We start from the raw sequence: 14340 nt of genomic DNA on the forward strand, positions 1-14340 counted from the left end.
TTCCACCCATGTGGGCTCGGTTGGGATCAGGTGATATCGAAAATCACTACTAGTAATGATTTTCAATATCCACCACACATCCTGTACGGAGCAAGTCCGTATCACCAAAATACCCTTGAAGGATTCAAAGTGTGATATGAAAATGCCCTTGAGAATAGCCTAAAACTACTCCCCGTGATGGTTCCTTACCGCCATAATGAGGGTGGATATTTTGGTGGTGATTTTCAATATCACCTGATCTCAACCACATGTGGGTCTCCGCTCATCTGGTAGGGTAACTAGTGAAAGTCACCACCAACGGGGAGGGGGCTCGTGGTTGTTTGCTAGGACCTGTTAGTGCAGGTACCATGTGTTGGGAGGTTGCAAGTTCAAAACCCAATGGTGTGTTGTGTAACTGGTGGGGTCGGCTTGACCCCAACTTGACTATAAAAAAAAGATTTGACATGGATCTTAACTACATAAGAAGACTGAAGCTACCCGAACCAACAAAATATCCCTTCGGGTATCGACTTAGGATCCTCCTAGTCTGTCCGAAATACACTCTCATTTGGTTGGTATCAGATCCTAACCAATTCCATTAGACCCCTAGAAACAAGAAGCCCAATGTCCAGTTTACTAAGGCAAATAAGCCAGAGTTCTGATCTGGGTCTGAACCAGATCCCAGTCACAGACCCATATTGTCAGATACAAATAGGCTACATCCAAATCTAAGTTGGATTCAGAATACTATGTTCAAATCTAGTCCGATTTAGTGCACAAGGGCTTCACTCATCTGGTAGAGGTGACTTGTGAATGTCACCAAGTGGACGGGGGGTATCATAAGTTCTAAACCCACGAATGACATCCTCTGCCGCAAGGTCGAAGCTGGGTGTACTCTCTGGTGGGCAGGGGGGACATCAAGGTTTTCACCTACTGAATGCCAGCCAACGTGTGGTTGGTGATTAGAGGAGGAGGGGGGAAATAAGTCAGAATCATGTATAAATATATGGTAAGATTTGGGTCATAATAGGGTCTAATCTGTGGACTCCATATGGATACAAGAGAGAAGTACGCATTACTATTTGATAAAACTATATATAAAATTTATTATACAAACCATCGTTAAAATACTAAAGTAATAGTAAAATATTCATTAAAATAATGAAAACATGCCTGATGTGTCACTTGACTTGTAGACACAAGGGCTTAAATAACGTGTCCATGTGACATCACATCCATATCTAGTACTGGACCAACTCTTCAAGAGTTAAATACAATGTTGGCTCAAGTACAACCAGATCCATGTCACCATTTGCACCCCTCCCTCTCTCTCTCTACACACACACGCATCTTCAAATTGAGCACTATTTTTGAGTGGTCAATAGTGGAGAAGAAGATCTTGTATCACCACATGTACCTAATGAAGGGCTTAGATCAGCCATATGACTAGAGAAAGAGAGAGAGAGATGTAGGAAAATAATACAAGAAACTCTTGCTGTTCTGGACCGCCGTTCGTCGCGAGGGCCTTCGCTTCTAAGCCCATGACACTTGCTACAGTACCAGTGCAATGAATTTGGAAGCAAAAACAACAAAAGACCCACACTCCCAGCCCCCACATCAGCTCTCTTTCCTGCCTAGTTCCTCTCTTACCCTTTTTGACTTTACTTCATGCATCCCTCATGCATGTTCTCATCCTCCTCCTCCTAAATTACTCCTCTCACAGTTAAAGAGGCATCATCATAGAGGTGGTCAATCGGCCTGGCCCCGGCGTGCCCAGCCAGCATAACATAAAATATAATAGAGCCGAGCCCGCCTGTTGGGAAAACCCCAGCCCACGGTCTGCCCATTGCCCACCCCTATATCATTAAAAAAATTAATATGCGATTGTCAGGGGTATTTTGGTCATTTTGTTCACTGCAAGAAATATTTGAAAATTTTAAGTAATTAATAAGTTAATAAACTAAGACAACCCTAGTACCGGCACTCTTTCTAACATTTCAACTACCTTCACTGCACATTACTTAATTAATCTCCTCTTACCTCAACAACAAAGGAGTAATTAACTGAACAGTAGGATTAGGTTGACAATACTTTCTCTCCCACAAAATTAGGTGGACTCATAAACCCCAATTAATTATCAAGGTCAACAACTGCCTCATGAGTTAGGGCTGACTAGGGGAGCAAAACGATGGCCCTTAAACTAGCTCTTTGGAAGATCTCGGCAAGGGAAAATCTCATGATATTTTCAAAGTTGTATATTTCGATAAAATATGAGATTATCAAATATGCATATAAACTATGTTCTAAACATATAAGCAATAAAAAATATGTAAAAAAAAGCTTTTTTGGCATGAGCTTCACAAGGCAAAGGGAAATATTTTCAAAAAATAGAATATTTTTTGAAAATATTATGGTTTCAGTGTCAAAATAAGACACTTGAAAATATTGCACTGAATTCATGACATTTTCAAAATATCCTTGATATTTGTGACTATGAACAAAACCATATGACAACTTAATATGGTTAGACTTATTTGAAATGAAAAAATGAGCTTGATCAGTAAAGTATCCTTGCATCTTATGAATGAAATTTGCTCTAAAAATAGTGTTATTTAGTGGGATAACAAGACATGTCAAATTGAAACCTAACATCAACCACAACTTAACTAAACCTATCATACTAAGCCTTTGATGCTTGTTTACAAACACATATGCAAACAATGAATACCATTGACCCAATACCAACACAATGAAAACAAAACTAACAACAACACAAGAAACTGATACAAACGGAAGTCCACTAGAGAGGAATAACACAAGGCGGCATACAAAAAAATTTCTTTGATACGAGAATGGATAGCAAAACCCTTTTTTTTTTGGGAGGGGGGGACTTGAAAGTTAAATTATAAATATGGAATGATAGGTTGTTGGTTAATAAAGAAATAAACAAGTGAAAATTTTCATAGAGCATCTTGCCTCATTGGGAGGAGGGTGTTCTTTCAAAAATTTCAAATTCCTCATTTTATTATTGTATTGCGTAGCAGGTTCCTTAGACGATCCAACATTTTTTAAACTAAAGAAAATCAAGAAGAGGTATAGGAGAAGGTTATAGGGGAGGAAGGTGTTTTATATTGGATAACCAACTAGCCAATCATCATTTTTTTGGATTTAGCAAAAGTTCCTAATTTTTTGTTGGATCAATGTCGTTCAGTGCAAACGATTCACATGAATTCGATCGATACCGATACTCAAGTGAATCGTTCTGAATCAGACAAAAAGGAATTTAAAATATTACATGTCAATCAAAATGTAACAAGTGTTAAAGCTATTAAAATAATTGGCAGCGAGCCTGCGGGAAAGTGCCATGCAATTGGTAACTATCTAATGAGCTCGTTGTAACTCACCTAAACTTACACAAGCAGTTCAAATTCTTTCTAAGAATTAATAACACCTAAATCCTCAACTAATGCAAGTCCTTTTACTAGGGGTGTCAACCCGCCTGGCTTACTCAGACTTGACCCGAACCAAACCCTATAGGATCCGGAAATGATGATAAATAAGAAGACCCGATTAAGACATGGGTCGGGACTCGAAGGTCCGATTAATGCACGAACCCGGGTATAGTTTGTGAAATTTTATACCATACCCCTGACCCGAGTTTCGATTAAGACCTGCAAATTTTAAATGTAAAAATGAGAAAAAATATGGTTTTATCCGGTACGGTCCAGTTTTGGTTCATGTAGTCTTATTGAGTTCGAGTATGGTTTTTTTATAGTGGTCCCGATTACCCCGTATCATACCCAAAAATCTGATCCAAGTTTGGTTTTACCTGGGTCTGAACCAAACTCCACCCGTTGACACCCCTGCTGTAAAAGGTGACCAACCGAAATATTGTCTTTGCATTGCTTATGGGCCCGTTGACATCCCTAAGTTGGTCTCTGAAGAGAAAAAGGGTATTTTAGTCATCTTCTCGTACAAGTGCATTTGTTTTAGAGTGGAGATTTGGAAAAAAACCAAATTCATGCAATAAAAGGGTATTTTAGTAGTTTCGCGGCCCTTATTCTTGTTATCTCCCACCACTCAACCTCCCCAGGCTCCCCCTCCTCTTTGGCTTTTGCCCCCTTTCTTCTTCTCAAACTCTTCTCGTTTTCCTCCATTGCTCTCTCTCTCTCTCTCTCTCATTTGGTGAGTTCTTCTCTTCCTTTTGTAGGTTTTTCTTGATACAATTAGATTTGTAATCTTAGAACAAATATCACCGTTAATTTTTTCCTGCTTTTTCATTTGAAAGATTGAATTCTGATACCGTTTTTCAGGGTTTTTGAGGAGAAGCCTGAAATTACTTTCTCCCGCTTGATGTGTTAAGAGTTTGGTTGTTAATTTTCCGTGTTTTTCTTTTCTTTTTTCTGTTTGTTTCTGATGAAGGGAAAAGGGAGCGGTGATGGCGAGCTTCGACAAAATTTCTTCAGAGGAAGAGGTGAGTATATTCCTTCCCCAAACACCATCATTCTTCTTTTTCTTCTCCAAACCACCCTCATAATTCTGTCGAATTTACATTTATACCATTTTCGGAGTCTAAGCACAGTCGGATTTTTCCTAAAACATCATGGGAGCCGTTGGATTACATTGAGTAATTAATCAAGCTTTCATTTTCTTTGTCTTTTCTGTTCCTTTTTTTTTTCGCGGGAGCCAACTGTCACGGATGTACTCGTCATTTCAACCGCAACCGTCCATCTTAGGCCTTGAGGCTTAAACTCACTAGGGATTCTCTTAGTTGAAAATGACCACCAATGCCCTTTTCCAGATACCAGTAACTTGGGCTCTGTCTGGGAACCCGTGGAATGGCCGGGAAATGGATTCCCACGATCCGTTTTTCACTGTTTGGGGATTCAACCGAAATATGGAATATAGAACTCTTCGTCTATATGGATATGGATGTCGGTCTAAGTTCCCTATTCAATTAACCCAAATTTGTTTACCTAAGCCTACCATGGACCCACCAAAACCGAACTCGGATCTGAGCCCACATCAAATAGACATTCAAACCGTTTGGGTATTGAAAGCGGGTCGGGTCCAACTACATGTTTTCTCCTGGCCCTACATATGAACCTGCCAAGTACTTTTTCTTTCTCTTGGGAAAAGGTGTTTGGATGTGGAAGCGTTTTCCATGACTTTGGCAAAACTATGATTCCCGGCATTCAACTCTGCGGCACAGTTGGTATTGGAATTCCAACATACTTCTGCCGACGCTGACCCATATCCAAATACAACCTAAGATGTCATCGGGTCTGGTCTGGAGATTATTATGGGTGGATCCAGGTCAGAGCTTCCAAAACCATATTCGGATTCGGGTCAAGGTTCCAAAATCCCTTAAAACTGGTCACTAATTTTATCTCTATTCATGTGGGCACACAGGGAACCACGTTAGCAAATAAATATGGAGCAATCGTTCCGAAGAAGAAGCCCCTCATCTCAAAGGTGATTCTTCAACTCGATGAAAATTTTGTAGTTTCTAATCTTTTATGGAAATCGAGCTTTACCACCGTTGATCTGGGAGATCGACGGTGCCAAGCAGGGAACCATATCTTATGAGGTGGGTCCTACTCCTAACATGCAACGATCCACCGGACCACGATACGTTGACCATGATGGGTTTGGTGATTCGAGTACTCAATTTGCCAACGTTTTTACCGCTATCCGATGGAGTGGACGCTATCCCTATTTTTTATCAGATTGATATAAAGTTTAGCCTTTTAAATAAATAAATAAACAATATATATATATATATATATATATATATATATATATATATATATATATATATATATATATATATATATATATATAGAGAGAGAGAGAGAGAGAGAGAGAGAGAGAGAGAGAGTAATGTGTGGGTGTTAAACCAATTTGGTGCTAAACCACATGCTAAATAAGTTTTTTGGGCTTTTTTCATTTTATTTTTAAATTCTGAGGTGTGATCTATATACTTGATTTTATAGGGATCAGCTACTTGAGATTCCAACACATGGGTAGGTTTTTATAAAGTTCAAAAAATCAACAGTCCAAAATTTATGTAAATTTGGAAGCTCCAAACATCATTTTTTTCATCTAAAACACATGATCCGGGTGTGAATTCTTAGTAAATAGACCATGCCCAACACATTTATGGGGCCGAAAAACCCATTTAGCATGCGGTTTAGCACCAAAATGGTTTAGCACGGACCCTTTTTCGTATATATATATATAAAGTAATGATATACTTCTGCCTATTGATTGATCAGATGGTATATATATATATATAATCTACATGCCTTTTTTTAGTAGAAAACAAGTTTTGAATCATATGAATGTGACCTATATGTAGGTTTTTTAAGATCTTTAAAAATCAACGACTCACAATATACCAACATTTCAAGACCTGAAAAACATTATTTTTGTGTATAAAAAATTATGTTGAATGCATCTATGAAGTCTGATTGAGAAGATATAACTTATGCATACCTTATCATTACTCAAAATATACATTTAAAATAGATCTGATATTCTATTAGCATCTGGAACTTGGTTCAAAAGTGTATGGCGGTGGACCCCATCTATGGATACTTGGATTTTAACCAAAGCAACCCGATAAGCTTCTTGGATACATTAACCGGGTCCTTGTCTGATTTGTTGGTACTATTCTTATCATGGGAAGAATAATGACAAGAAAAAAAGATTTACTGATGTTTTTTTTTCTATTACTGGGAGAAACTGTGTTTGGGATTGAAGAACTTAACCGGCCTTATGCTGACCTGGTTACGCTGGTTCAGCCTGACACACCTACGACCATTGTCTCACGGAAGCAGATCAGGTCATGCTGAACATGAGCCTTTTTGGTCATGCCGACATCCTGGCCATCCGATTTGCATTTTAAAAAGCTCAAAAGTCAACAAAACCACGTGTCATTCATCCAAAATGCAAACAGACGGCCACGATGTCGGCATGAGAAAAAACGCTAATGTTCAGCATGACCTGATCTGCTTCCTTGTCTCGCAAGGTAAAACTCCGAGGCTGTGACCCTTGTTCCCAGGGTCTATGCTGGGCGTCAGCTTGTGCAAGGGAGTGAGGATTTGAACCTAGCTAGACCACAGTCTATGACGTCACAAGTTCAAACCTGCAGTTGCATGTCCTTTCTCACAAGAGCATAGCTGGGTGTACTCCTTGATGGCAAGGGGGGGCTGAGGCTTTACTCGAATAAACTGGATCCTTGTTCGATGAGATCCAAACGGTTTCGGCAATTCGATTTTATTGGCGACATTCAAACGGTCTCGGCAACCCAATTTTCATTTTGAAACTGTCCTGACCTCACTTGACGAGATCCAAACGGTTTCGGCAATTCGATTTTATTTGCGACATTCAAACGGTCTCGGCAACCCAATTTTCATTTTGAAACTGTCCTGACCTCACTTGACGAGATCCAAACCGTTTCGGCAATTCGATTTTATTGGCGACATTCAAACGGTCTCGGCAACCCAATTTTCATTTTCAAACTGTCCTGACCTCACTTGACGAGATCCAAACGGTTTCAGCAATCAAGTTCTCGTTTTCAAATCCACCTAACCTCATTAGGTGAGACCCAAATGATCTTGACACCCAAGTTGTTTTAAAGATTCAACAAGATACAATCATTTGGTTTCCAAATCGGCCAGACCCCATTAAACAAGATATGGGGGTGAAAAACATGGCATGGGGCAGTTTCCAAAATAACGTCTTTGTATTATTTCTTTCTTTTTTATAAGAAGAAAACTTAATTTTATTAATAAAACATAAAAACAAAAGAGAAGCTTAGGGCGATGAGGTATCAGACCCCAAGCTTAACAAGAAGGGCTGGATAATTTGTATTATTTCTTTGACGTGGAAAACAGGTGAAATGTGTCCAAGATTTTGACATGTCTTGCTAAGATCTCATTGAAAATTTGGATTTGACAGGATCATGGAAGGGCTTTTTTCGACTCCGCAGATTGGGCTTTGGGCAAGGTTTGATCTCTTACGCAATCCTTAGAGAAAATGGCCAACAAGAGCTAAATAAATAAATAAATAAGCTAGGTCAATCTAACTACCCTCTCTAGCTGGAAATCAAGGGTGCAAATTTTATTTTCATTTGATCCCAAATGTGTGCAGCATGGTTTTGTTTGATAGAATAACACTTGGGATTGTGTTGTTTTGATGTGAATTTATGATTTTTTGAACAAAGAAAATTTTGGTACCTTATAGGCTGTTAATTTTTTAAATTCTTGGAAAACCTGCTTACATGTCAAAATTACATTTACTAAATAAACATAGATCATACTTGCAGGCTTGCAGCATTTTAACCATAAAAAAATTCAAAAAATATGGTTTTTACTAGATAGGATTCTCGATCCATCTAACCAAATATCACCCTTAAATAAGGCTCTGTTTGGGATCGGTAGCTGGGATGGGCGTTTATGAAGTTTATGCATTTGAGAAAGTGGCAGTTGCTTTGCCAGCTACCACCTCTAGGAGGCCCAGGCTTGAATCCCTCTGCCACATGGGGGCTTAAGAGATATTTGGTAGGGGTCTGCCTAACCCAGCTTGCCTTTCAAAAAAAAAAGAAAAATCTCTAGGAGGTGGTAGCTGCTAAATCAGCTTCACTTTCCATCCCAAATGCATAAACGCTCATCCTTGCGCCGAGATTCCAAACGGAACCATCATGGGCGTTTGACCAAGATTTTGCTTGGGGAACACCAAATGCATAAAAGTCCATCCCAGTGCCAAGATTCCAAACAGGCCTTAAATAAATATTACATATCCCGTGACATTACCAAGGAATTCAAGTTCCTATTTGGAATCTAGGAACTGGGATAGGAGTTCATGCATTTGGCAAAAAGTTGGTCAAACTACCACCTGATGTCTGTTTGAAGACTTGTAGCTGGGATGGGAGTTCCTGCATCTGGGATGTAAGGATGGCAGTGGACCGGGGCGGGCGGGGGACACGATTTTCACTCCCGTTCCGTCTCAAAATTCTGCTCTTCATCCCCGCATGGGTTTTGATTTTAACCTCCATCCCCGTTTCATGTCCTCCATCCTTGGTTCAAAGAGAGCGAGGCGGGGTGGGACCCCATTTTCCCTTGGTCCACTGCCATCCCTAAAGAAGGAGAGAAAGATTTACTAACGGGGATCGGGAGCAGGGCAAGGTGGGGGAAAGTGTAAGTCGATCCCCGCTCCATCCTCACAAGGGTTTTGATTTTAACCTTCATCCCCGTTTCATGTCCTCCATCTTTGGTCCAAAAAGGGCGAGGCGGGGAGAGGCCTCGATTTCCCCAGGTTCACTGCCATCCCTAGTAGGGAATGGAAAGTGGCATTGTATTTACAGTAAAGCATGGAATTGACAGATACCACCTCTACTACCTCAAATGCCACTTCCCATCCCAGCTACTAGTTTCCAAACCGATAATTGCATTTTTAGTTGAGGTGTTGTTTATCCATAACTCTTATTCAGCACCTGTTTTTTTTTAATTCTTTCCGCCATCTAATTTTTTTTTTCTTTCCCTTGTTTATCCAATGTTCATGCAAAAAAGCAAGGAGCATCGCAGAAATCAAAAAGTGCTGTAGAGTCCTTGCGACCAAAATTGCAGGTATGGTGTGAAAAAAAGAAAATAAATTTAAAAAATAAAAGACAACCCATATTGGTGTGTTTTCTTTATTCCTACCTCCATCTTGGATTTCTTAGAACAGTCTGTGGGCCCCTATCAACGACTCAGTCTGAGCTCAACGCTCTGACTTGGTCAATCCTGATTTTCTACTCTTTCAAATGGCTTGATTGACTCACTAGAGCCTGCTTGGCCAGGGCCATATTTTCTACTCTTTCAAATGGTTGGTTGAATTGGTTGTTTTTTTTTTTTACCTAAAACATGATTAAAGTCAACCAAGAGTTCCAAATCTTGATTTAGATTGACGTGGAGGTTGGCCTAACCAGAGTCATTTTCTCATCTAATCTGAGTTGAATTTGACTGGGCCAACTAAGCCTTGGACGCCTTTGAAAATTTGTGTTTTTTTTTTCAATGACACCAACAAACTGCCTCTGGGACGGAGACGTAGTCGCTCTGGACTTAGCTATGATCACTGTCCCGGTAGCGTAAAACTCCATGGGTGCACCCTCTCTCCCCCTGGGAATCGCCTTGCTTCGGCAGTTCTTACAGTTTCCACTCTTGCCCATCATGGCTCAGGTCAGCTGGTAGGGGTGACTTGTGAAAGCCTTCGAGCTAAAGGAATATCACGAGTTTGAAATCCATGGGTGTGCATCCCTTGTTGGGAGGTGTCCTCCTTAGTTGGGCAAGGGAGACTTCCCTAGGGTTTTTTTACACAGATGAACTTGCGGGTAAGTGAGGTGGTTTTATGATATCTGGTTATCCGAAAGCAAAGATATTTCACTCAAGTACTCCTAATAATTAGGTTGGTTATTTTGAATAACTATAGGGATGTATTTCATTTTGCTAACCGACGACTTGGACTATTACAGTTTTCATTATTCAACAGAATTTGACAAACTTTGCCTTTTTACAGAGAACGCCGCACCAACAGCTTCCTCCTCGCAGACCAACTTGTACCTCGGGCAACACTTCGGTTAGTTCTCTCTCTCTCTCTCACACACACACACACACAATATATATATATATATATATATATATATATATATATATATATATATATATATATATATATATATATATATTTTTTTTTTGGTGCTATTTAAGGTACAGAACTACTGAATATAATACAATTTTTCATATCATCCAACCTTATGAATGTGATCTATAAAGTTTGTTTAGTAGAAAATGAGTTTTGAGACGTGTAAGCATGTTTTCTAAGGGCTTCAAAAATCAACCCTACAATGCACTAAAAGTTCACAACTCAAAATATCATATTTTTAGATAGAGATAACATGATCCAAGGATTCTTAACAAACAATCCATGTTGAACACATCTATATGGTCACATTGAGTTGATAATGCCTGAACCTATGATTTTCAGTTCAATAGTTCTGTGCCTTCGATAGCATTATATATATATATATATAATGTTTTGCTACCTAATGAGTTCCAAGCCCTCTTCTAAGAGACTTTTTTTTTTAACAATTGACTTGAGTTAGTAGAAACCAGTCCCTTTGATCATGTTTTTCTAACATGTACGTTGGATTTTTTTATCAACCTACAGTATTATGAATTTTTAATTCTCAAAAAATTATATTTTTATGTAAAAAATACTAAGAAAAAGTCAATTCCTACTATTTTGACCTTGCTGATTGCTGAACACATCCATGGGATCATATTTGATTCAAGTGACTGACATTTTGTACATAGCACAGTGCTTGAAGAGAATTTGGAAAAAAATTCCTTTTGAAAAGCTGTACATAATATATCATACTGACATATTTTCTGTTTTGAATTGACAGAGCGAGTAGACTTACTGCTTATAGATTCAGCAGAAAGGGAGCTCAAGAATATTATAGTTGTCATTGAAAGTGTATGCCCTGTTTTCTGCAAAGCATCCATTGTTGCCTTTTTCCTTTTGTCAGAACTGTTATCTCTCCATGTACAATAAACATAAGAATACAGAAAAAAAAAAGGATGAGAAAGAAACAAATAAAAGAAAACTAGCTTATATATAACTATTAGATTAGTTTTTTTCTTTTTGTGGATAATTCAAGAGAAAAATCTCCCCATCACTGGATTTGCTTTATGAGGTAGGCTTAGGGGTATGAACGGGTTGGGTTTATCCAGACCCGAACCGTACCAAACCCTATAGGCTCCGAAGACTCGATTAAGACCCCAGTCCAGACCCGAAAAGGTCCAATTAATACATGTAGCTGGGTATAGTTTGTGAAATTTTATACCAGACCCGGGCCCGACCTGTGTTTTGATTGAGACCCGCAACTTTTCAATGTAAAAATGATATTATTTTACAGGGTATGACCCGGGTCAGGTTTATGTAGTTCTTATCGGGTCTGGGTATGATTTCTCTTACGGTGGGTCCAATTAGACCCCAGTTTGGACCCGATACCATACCCGAAAATCTGGGCCAGGCCTGGTTCCACCTGGGTCTGAACCAAATACGACCCGTTGACACTCCTAGGTTGGCCCATTAAGTGACCCACGTAGGTAGGAAAGTTCTGTTCCAAAAAAACAAAAAAATGCATGCAAGATCTTGGATTTTTTAAAAAATTTCAATGGCATCAAGGTTGTGATTCCATGCGACAAAGAAAGCAGAAATACCTGGATTTCAAGATTCCTACTTGGAAATTTGAAACCATGAAAATTTTGGATCATTGTTGGCATGCTAATTTACTTCAAGGTATGATGCCACATAGCCTTGGGAGTGCCATGTGAAAAAGACTAGTGGGAAAAGGATTCTATCCTACGACATATGATGTTAACAGATCCTAAGTCGGTCCTATCCATCGAATTGATGCATCCGGACGGCTAGTATTAGTCATGAACTGAGTAAGAATGTGGATTAATCATAGCTGTTGGTTGGACAGCTAGGATCAATATAGGACGAATTCCATCATATGTCATATGATGGGATTGGTGCACTTGTTGGAGGGAAGAGCTAGTGACTTTCCTACAATGTGCATTCAGTTCATTGATGGAGATTTTAAAGTTGGACTTGATATCTACAACCTGACATGACAATATAACAAGTTTTCTTGCATTTCGCCAAATTTTTTCTATGAGATCATTCCTTGGCCAACAATGACCAACTTCTATAGAAAACTAATGTCAAATTGGTGACTTAAGCAGGAAATCAACCACTTGTATTTTAGCAGTGAAGTCATGTCTTATGTAATCTGTAATGATCCCTTCAACTTGAGATGTATGGACACGTTATCTGCACTGGTGAATCTTGTCCTGTTGGCTTGAAGAAGTTTTCTTGTGTAAACCTCATTATGTAGTTGAGGTTATATTGCCTCCAAATGTTAGACTAATTCAGGATTAGAGGCCAACTTTGTTTAGATTTGAAGCACCTTGTGCTCAACTAGGTTCCATTTGTGGATAAGGAGGTCAATGAATATATATATATATATATATATATATATATATAGAGAGAGAGAGAGAGAGAGGGCCTAGCAGCCTATGTTCTCTCCTACCTACGCGGGCCAACACGCGGAGGTCGTGACCTCCACTAAAAGCCATTTTTAAGCGCATTCTGGGCCATCCATCATTGATGATGGATGGCCCTGGCGAGTAGCCTGCCATAGGTACCTAAGGCAGTATGCAGCTACTCCCTTTATATATATATATATATATATATATATATATATATATATATAGAGAGAGAGAGAGAGAGAGAGAGAGAGAGAGAGAGAGGTGCTTAATGATAGTTTTTTCATGGTTTTTTGGTTTATTTTTAAAATCCAACCGTACAGATGTGATTTATGAACTTGATTTTATAGGGATCAGATCTTGAAGTGTTCAATTCCAATACATGGGTGCATTTTTATAATGTTAAAAAATCAACGGTCCAAAATCTTTGTAAAGTTTCGAGGCTTAAGATATCATTTTTCATTAAAAACACATGATCCAGGTGTGGATTCTTCCTAAATCGACCATGCCCAACACATTTATTTGGTCTAAAGTGCAAAAAAAATACTGAAAGAGCAGAAAAACCATTAAGCATGCATCATTAAGCATATTTTTATTAAGCACCAACCCAACTCTCTCTCTATATATATACATATATATGAGTTGAATATGAAAACTGAAATATAGGAACTAGAATATGAGAACTAGAAATATGGACATTTCCAACACTTTTTTGGCAAATCCAACCTTGTGGATGTGCTAAGAATCATTCATTGGATCATGTATTTTCGGTGAAAAAATGTAATTTTTGAATGCTTGAATATTTATTAAGATTATGAGCCATCGATTTTAGAGCTACACATATATATATATATATATATATATATATATATATAGAGAGAGAGAGAGAGAGAGAGAGAGAGAGAGAGAGATGCTAAATGGGTGGTGTTTTTTTCGTAGTTTCAACCCTGTAAATGTATTGGGAATGGTTGATTTATGAGGAATCCACATCATGTTCATGTGTTTTAGATGACAATTTTGATATATGGAGCCTCAATGATTTACAAAGATTTTAGACCGTTGATTTTTTGAATGTTAAAAACTCACCCAAGTATAGGAATAGAACATTTTAAGAGTTGAGCCCTACAAAATCAAAGTACATAGATCACATCTATCGCATCTGTACTGTCAAAATTTAAAAACAAAAGGAAAAAAAAACTGAAAAACTGATTTAACACATTTCATTTTGCAAGTACATATCCCTCTCTCTCTCTATGTATAT

General features: G+C 38.6%; 1 long non-coding RNA gene across 1 annotated transcript; it reads left to right on the top strand.

Moving 5' to 3' along the window:
• Nucleotides 1–4077: 4077 nt before the first annotated feature.
• LOC149839217 (uncharacterized) lies at nt 4078–11645 on the top strand. The gene is made up of 7 exons (XR_016431313.1): nt 4078–4164; nt 4402–4453; nt 5392–5454; nt 7945–7992; nt 9555–9611; nt 10540–10599; nt 11429–11645. It is a non-coding gene; the product is annotated as an uncharacterized LOC149839217 (long non-coding RNA).
• Nucleotides 11646–14340: the final 2695 nt, after the last annotated feature.

Source organism: Nuphar pumila, chromosome 4 (genome assembly GCF_984573655.1).
Source record: "Nuphar pumila chromosome 4, dmNupPumi1.hap1.1, whole genome shotgun sequence".
Classification (NCBI taxonomy): Eukaryota; Viridiplantae; Streptophyta; class Magnoliopsida; order Nymphaeales; family Nymphaeaceae; genus Nuphar; species Nuphar pumila.